The sequence below is a fragment of the Moschus berezovskii genome, chromosome 16 (genome assembly GCF_049115385.1).
Source record: "Moschus berezovskii isolate FMDL1 chromosome 16, NW_MosBer_1.0, whole genome shotgun sequence".
Classification (NCBI taxonomy): Eukaryota; Metazoa; Chordata; class Mammalia; order Artiodactyla; family Moschidae; genus Moschus; species Moschus berezovskii.
In genome coordinates this window covers 66,872,417-66,879,788 of record NC_142475.1, presented here as the reverse complement: position 1 = coordinate 66,879,788, position 7,372 = coordinate 66,872,417, and the positions used below count along the sequence as shown (strand labels likewise).

The 7,372-nt window shown below is 40.3% G+C and overlaps 1 protein-coding gene and 1 long non-coding RNA gene across 8 annotated transcripts in view; one reads left to right on the top strand and one right to left on the bottom strand.

Moving 5' to 3' along the window:
* Positions 1 to 1,358, top strand: part of LOC129557846 (uncharacterized) — a 33,789-nt gene extending 32,431 nt beyond the window's left edge. For all 6 annotated transcript variants that reach the window (XR_008686325.2, XR_008686326.2, XR_016039371.1 and 3 more), the window contains one exon: positions 806 to 1,358. This is a non-coding gene — a long non-coding RNA (uncharacterized LOC129557846). The remainder of the gene's footprint in view (positions 1 to 805) is intronic.
* The window catches only part of LOC148775265 (A-kinase anchor protein 4-like), a 284,785-nt gene that overhangs the window by 211,474 nt on the left and 65,939 nt on the right, over positions 1 to 7,372 (bottom strand). The gene's annotated exons all lie outside the window — the stretch shown is intronic.

Genomic DNA, 7,372 nt, shown 5'->3' with positions numbered 1-7,372 from the left:
GTCAGTTGGAACCTGGTGCCAATGGGGCCCCTCCTGTCCCTATTCTATGAGTAACACCTGCATCAGCCACTTTGGAAATTCCATTGCTCTGGCTCAGTTCACTCTAGTTCTAAACTTTCATCTGGTACAAATGAAATACTAGATTCTTTATTTAAATTCTTCAAATAAAGAGTTTAAAGAAGAATTAGACACTGTCCTGTCTTCAGAGAGTTTTCAGTCCTTGAGGGGAAAATGCTTCTTGATGAGACTTTGTCAAGCTTTTTCAAAGTATTGGGTTGGCCAAAAATGTTTGATCGGGTTTTTAAGATCTTGTGGAAAAACCAGAACAAACTTTTAAGCCACCTCAGTAGTTTTAGTTACTTATTTATTCAGTTGACACTGACCAAACCCCTACTATGTTCTGGGGATTTTGCTATGCACTGTCAGCATGGAGACTGTGATATGTGCTAGGTGAGGGGAAACAGGAAGGATAGACTTGTCCACAACTAATAAATATAGGACAAATAGAGGAGGAGTTAACTAGAGATATGATAATGGAAGAATTGATTCAGATGTGAATGATCTTGGAAATGCTGACGGAAGAGGTGGCTGTAAGGTTGAGTCTTGAATCATGAGTAGAAATGAGATGTGCAATGTGTGTGCTTAGTCGTTCAGTTGTGTCTGACTCTTTGTGACCCTTTAGATTGCAGCCCACCAGGCTCCTCTGTACATAGGATTTTTCAGGCAAGAATACTAGAGTGGGCTGTCATTTCCTTCAGGGGATCTTCCCAACCCGGATATCACACCTGTGTCTCCTTAATTGCAGGTGGATTCTTTATATGCTGGGCTCTCAGAGATATGATGAGAGAATTGATTCTGCTGTAGATGATCTTGGAAATGCTGATGGAAGAAGTGAGGCTGAGTTTTGAATATGAGAAGGAATGAGATGTCCAGAGAGAAGGGAAGAGCTTCAGCTCAGGTGAAACGTGTAAAGTCTGTGCCATTATCCACAGGTGGACGGAGTACTCGGTGCACTGGAATGTTCTCCGGTCAGCTCACTGTATCTTTTCTGCTGCAGTATTCAACGGCATAGTGTCTGTAGTTTGAAAACAGAGTTGGTGAACTGTTTATACCACAGGAATGGGCAAACACTGCAAATCGGGGCTTCCCCCCACCCACCCAGAGAAACAGTTGTTAAGCATTTACCAGCACACCCTTGACTTGAGTGACCTTTTTCTAAAAGCAGCGGATTCATGTCAATGTATGGCAAAACCAACCAATATAATATTGTAAAATAATTAGCCTCCAATAAAAAATAAATAAATAAACAAAATAAAAATTAAAAATAAATCAAAAATAAAAGCAGCTCTCAAATATAACTTTTTTTCTGCTATTTATCCGGTGAGAACCCTGAGGCTCACTTAGGTGAAACAAGTTGCCCGGTGTCACACAACTCAGTGTAGAACCGCTGTAAGTAACATCCTTCTGTAGAATTTAATGCCAATGAGCTTTGTGATTCTGGATGTGTCCCACTGTGTACAGATACTGGGGAAACAGAACACCAGGTCTTAAAATTGTAAGTGGCTGTGCTGAAATCTGGTTGATCCAGGTGTCTCTTCTTACACCTATACTTGAGACTATCCTCTGATGTGAATTTTTGGCTTTTACTCAAGTTGAAGGACGGAGAAGGCAATGGCACCCCACTCCAGTACTCCTGCCTGGAAAATCCCATGGAAGGAGGAGCTGGGTAGGCTGCAGTCCATGGGGTCACTAAGAGTCGGACACGACTGAGCGACTTCACTTTCACTTTTCACTTTCATGCATTGGAGAAGGAAATGGCAACCCACTCCAGTGTTCTTGCCTGGAGGATCCCAGGGACAGGGGAGCCTTGTGGGCTACCGTCTATGGGGTCGCACAAAGTTGGACATGACTGAAGCAACTTAGCAGCAGCAGCAGCAGCAAGTTGAAGGAAAGGGGATGAGGGAAGAGAGAGTGGGTACTCTTGGAAATTAACAAACTTAGCAACAAAAATAAGGACACTTTAAGAGAAAAAACTCTGTGAAGGTTAATTCTGACTCTGCAATAAAAATGAAGCACCTTGGGACTGAGTGACTGTGTACATGCAGTTTTGCTGGTCTATCTAGTCTCAGCATCCTGGAAAGGAGGGCACTGTTAGGTCGTTGCTCTTGAAGCATTATCCTTTTTCTGAAACTCTTGATTATGTATATTTCCCAAGTGTTTCATGTACTGGCTATGCCTTTTTAATGGAAACAAAACAAATGAAAATCTATAGAGAGAACAAACTGATGTAGTTGGTGTTTGTTTCCAACCAGGCTTGCTTTCTTTCGCATCCTTCTGTACTAAATGAGGAATGTTGTTAATTCATCCCGCAAAAGAGTCTCATTGTAAAAACTTTGTCAACAGGAAGGAATTCATGAAGGCCTTCCTTCCTGTTTTTCTTCTTCTCTACCCTTTTTTATCCCCTTTCTTCTTGTCTTCCCCTCCTTTCCTTGCCTTTCTTTCTTTAAAGCTTCTTTTCTTTTCATTGTTTCTGTTTTTTGGTTTTGTTTTTCCTGTTGTTGTTGTTGTTTGTTTGTTTGTTTTACAGGATCTGATGAAGAAGACATTAATGACAGTGCAAAGGCCCTGTGGAGGGAGGGATGAACCAACTGACTTTTATCGATGCTTGAAGTTGCCAAGATAGATATTTTTCAACTGATAGGTGTAAATGGTCTGGGAGATTCCATTCCATCTCCTTGAAAAATTATACTTCTATCTCTGTATTGATCATTTCTAGCAATGTTGAAATTTGGATCATAGCTTGGGAAACAATGGGGTGGGGTGGGAGAATTAATTTTTAATAGCATCGCCAAAGAAGTTCAGGATCACCAGGTTGGGTTTTGAATCTAGGGTAGGAAGTCCTTACCTGATAGTGAGACAACTCCCTCAGGTACTTGTAAAAGTGAATCACTCTCCAAGGAACTGCATGTTTTATGTAGTTTCTGGAAAATAGTAGCTGGTGTGGGTGGACAGCTTAATGCAAATGGGTATCTGGCCATACATCACATGAGGAGAGTACTGATTAATAAGGCTCCACTGCCCCTATAAGTCTTTAGCCCTATAAATTTGTCCAGGAGAATCCAATAAAACTGATGGAGTAAGCTATCACTGGGATGTCTGTGATGATCAGGGAGAAGAAAGAAAGACAGTTAAAAGCAGTGGTTATATAGTGACTAAGCTGGCACTCTGGAGGACAACAGATCCTTGTTTGACGCTCTTTCTGCCATTATCGCTGTGCGCTGCCCTTAGTTGCTCAGTTGTGTCCGACTCTTTCAGACCCCATGGATGGTAGCCCGCCAGGCTCCTCTGTCCATGGGATTCTCCAGAGGAGACTACTGGAGTGGATTGCCATGCCCTCCTCCAGGGCACTGTCTCTATAATCTTTAGTAAGAGAGCCATCTGAGCTTTATGCATGTGTACAATATTGGGATGCTAAATTGAAAACTAAGTTACCATATGTAAAGGGTCCATCACAGTTCTTTGCTCTTAGAAAATACCTAATACATGGCAGTCCGGGGTCTAGAATTATTGTTATGTTGTTATAGTAATAGTAAACCTGGTCATCATCACCACCTAGCTCTCCCTGTTTTCTCCCTGTGTCCCTTTGTTTGGTTCCTTTGTCCCAGCCACTATCAACATCCTCTGATGCCTTTCACCATTACCATTTCTCAGCATCCTTTTTACTGCTTGCCCTTCTCTATGCAGAAAACTTCACGTTTCCACTCATACAACGAATCTGCATGGAATTTCAGGAGTGCATTAGTTGATTTACTGTTCAAAGTAAGTGGAGGAATTTTACTAAAGATTAATTCTAAGAACTAAATTGATGAGATAATATCTTTAAAAGGTTGATGGATACACAGAATGGTCAGTATACTGTTTCATTTATTCAACAATATTTATTTGAGAGCCTAGGTTGTGGCCAAAGATCTAGGCGCTGAGGCAATAGAGACAGAATTGCATGTGGCTGAAATTCTAATCAAAGATAATCAATAAGCGCATACACATATATGATGATGCTAGACTTGAAAGCATTGAATAATAGAATGTCACAATGAAGCTTTTCCTTCATATCCAGTTAATGAAATAGAAAAGATCTCCTATGCATTTAAAAGTTGAAAAATGTTTCTTTATTTTAAATTTTAAAATGCTCCAGGAAGCATAAAGAATAATCTAACAAACACCTATGCTTCTACCATCCTGAATTAACAAGCAAGTTGCTTTTAGTATTGTTTATTTTTAAAATGAAAAGAAAGAGAAAAAGCAAAAATTCTTGTGGAGGATAACCACCTTCAGACTTGTCCCTCCCTGGGCCCCAGGCAACTACTACCGACACATTTTACATGTATAACATTAAGTGTTTGAAGTCTATTTATTCCTTTTAGCTATTGTATAGTATTGCATCATGTTATGTAATACATTTTGATTTTAACCATTCCCTAAAGGATGAAGCAAATCCACTGGTTTATTCATTTTGAACAGCATTTAACAGTGCTTAGAGTGCCTGCCAGCTTTAGCTCTTGGGTGGGGGAATTGCAAAGAGGAAGCTGACTCAGTCATTGACTTGAAAGATCAGTAATAACAAGATCTATGCATGCTTGCTACAACTTGTCATTTGAGGTAGAAAGATGGAAGAGAGGAATTCGTTTGCTTAGGATTGGGAGAGCTGAAGTGAGAGGACAGGACAAATTTTGCAAAGAGGAAGTCTGGGAAACGGCTCTCAAGGCAGGGGTCTTCAACCTCCAGGATCTAATGCCTGATGACCTGAGGTGGAGCTGCTGTAGTAATAGAAATAAAGTACACAGTAAATGTAATGCACTTGAATCATCTCGAAACCATCCCCACTCCCCGATCTGTGGCAGGGCCAGTGCTCAAGCTGAAGCTCCAATACTTTGGGCACCCGATTCAAAGAGTCGACTCATTGGAAAAGACCCTGATGCTGGGAAAGATTGAAGGCAGGAGAAGGGGATGACAGAGGATGAGATGGTTGGATGGCATACCGACTCAACGGACATGAGTCTGAGCAAACTCTGGGAGACAGGAAGCCTGGCTGCTGTCCATGTGGTTGCACAGATTTGGAGATCACTTAGTGACTGAACAACAGCCCTTTTAAATTTGTTTCATGTTCTTTCAGAAAATTAGGCACTAATTATGAGACCACAGGCCGAGTTCCCATGGGGACTGGGATACATGAGTATCCAGAACTTTCTCCCTTTCTTCTGAGGTCACAGAATAATAAAGCAGAAAGATAGTGAAAAATCAAGGGAATGTCATTATTATGTTTAGTTGTTTCTAAGGCACACATTCTTTTTCTTACTTTACCATCTTTGAATATTACAGTCATTGTTAGGCAAATGGAAATTTTGACATGATTATAGTCTGTGCAAGGGCGTACAACTTTACAGATCAACTCCAGGGGTTTGGAGGATAACTCCAGACATAATAGTGAAGCACTGATTTTAGAAGTAGGTATCACATATCTTCCTGATGGCTCAGAGTGTACAGTTGTATGAGAAAAATAAAAACTATCCACAACTCTGATTCAAAAAGAGATTAAGAAGTCAAACTCTGAGTAAAAAAAGTTCTGGGAATTATTTACTCATAATATGCTAGTATTTTCCTTTTCTGTGTATGACCAGAGTAACACGCCATAAAAAATTTATATTTAAACAAGTTTAAAAGGGCTATTTCACTAAGTATAAACTGAAATTCTGTATGACAAGAAAGAATTGTGCACTGAATTATCTTTCTTAGTGATATACATCAGTACATCTTAAGTTAATGTTTTAATTTTAATTGAATCGAGCAACAGTTACTAAACAATCCAATAAATGCTACATTTGAAGGATGCACAGAGGACTTCCTGGGTGTTTGAAAAGGTTTTCCATAGGAGAGGACCTAAGATCTAGGGAGTTGAAGGATGAGTAGGAGTTTTCCAAGCAGTGTTTGGAGCAACCCAAATAAAGGTTGACAGTTTGCTTTTCTGATCATATGTCTGTTTAATTTCTTTCCCATCCTCCAGTTGTTCCAAGTCCTTCCCTAATACTATTGGAATGTAATAGGTGCTAATTTTGACTTTATGCCTTTCAGCCTAAGGCTAGAGATGTTTATACAAGTAACTTTGCCCTGTTTATTGCACAGGAGACCACATGGAACAGCTCATTTTTAATTTCTTACATATTAAACCATCTTTTAAGGTTTATAGCTTCAGGCATTTGGACTCTTTCTTTTTTAGATGATAAAATCTAAGCTGTCTTTAAACATCCTTTAACGGCTACATTGAGGCCACAACTTTTCCGAGCTTACTTATTTTGGACTTCTGTTGAGGAATAATCCCTTCATTTTATCTGAGGCAAAAGGAACACTTTTGTTTGTAAACTTTTAATTTAGTACCATTTTGACCCACATATTGTCAGTACAACAGTAATTGTTGATTTTTCCTACTAAGCCCATGATAGACATAGTGACCTGGAGTTGTAGACAGTCGGGTCAGGGAGAAAATATCTAATCGCAATAGCAATAATGAAGCAATAAAAGGTGGGGAAGGTGGGTAACTAATGTAAGTACACAGTTTGCTGGTGATTGGAGTCAATACAAAACCATCGCCATGAACAGGGATAATGGCAGTGCAGGAAAGCGCAGTGAGGAATCACTTTATGCCCCATCTTGGTTTGCTAGGACCTCCATAACAAAATACTAGAGACTGAATGGTTCAAACCACCATCCACTAATCTCTCATGTTCTGGAGGCCAGATGTCTGGGATCAAGGTGCCAGCAGGCGTGGTTTCTTGTCTGTGAATGCAGAGGACTCTTGCAGGGCCTCCCGTGGTCTTCCTCTGTGTACACACATCCCTGGTGTCTCTCTGTGTTCACGTTTCGTCTTACACAGACACCACATTGAATTAGGGACAGTTCCAGCCGCCCATTTTAACTTAATGCCTGTTCAAAGACTTAATCTCTAAACACGGTTACATTTTGGGAGCGTGGGAGTTAGTTCAGCCTATACATTGGGAGGGCACACGTTAGAACACTCACATGCCTCCTCTTCTAAGGTCAGATTTGAAAACCTGAATTGCAAGAGACCTCAGGCTTTGTACTCCAGGCATAAAAGTTTCTGTAATAACTTGAAAATGCTTCATGCTGCTTCAAGACTGAGGACTGTTCTTCCATCAAAAGAGAGTCTATTCCACCTGCTTCACTCGACTGCTTTTATGGTTTATCTGCAGCTGCTATAAATATAAACCACCCGGACTTAAATTCTCCATGCATTACTACAAAAATAAATTTGTCCCTGCTAAGTTATGGAACTGAAGTGTGCCTAAAGGCGGATGTA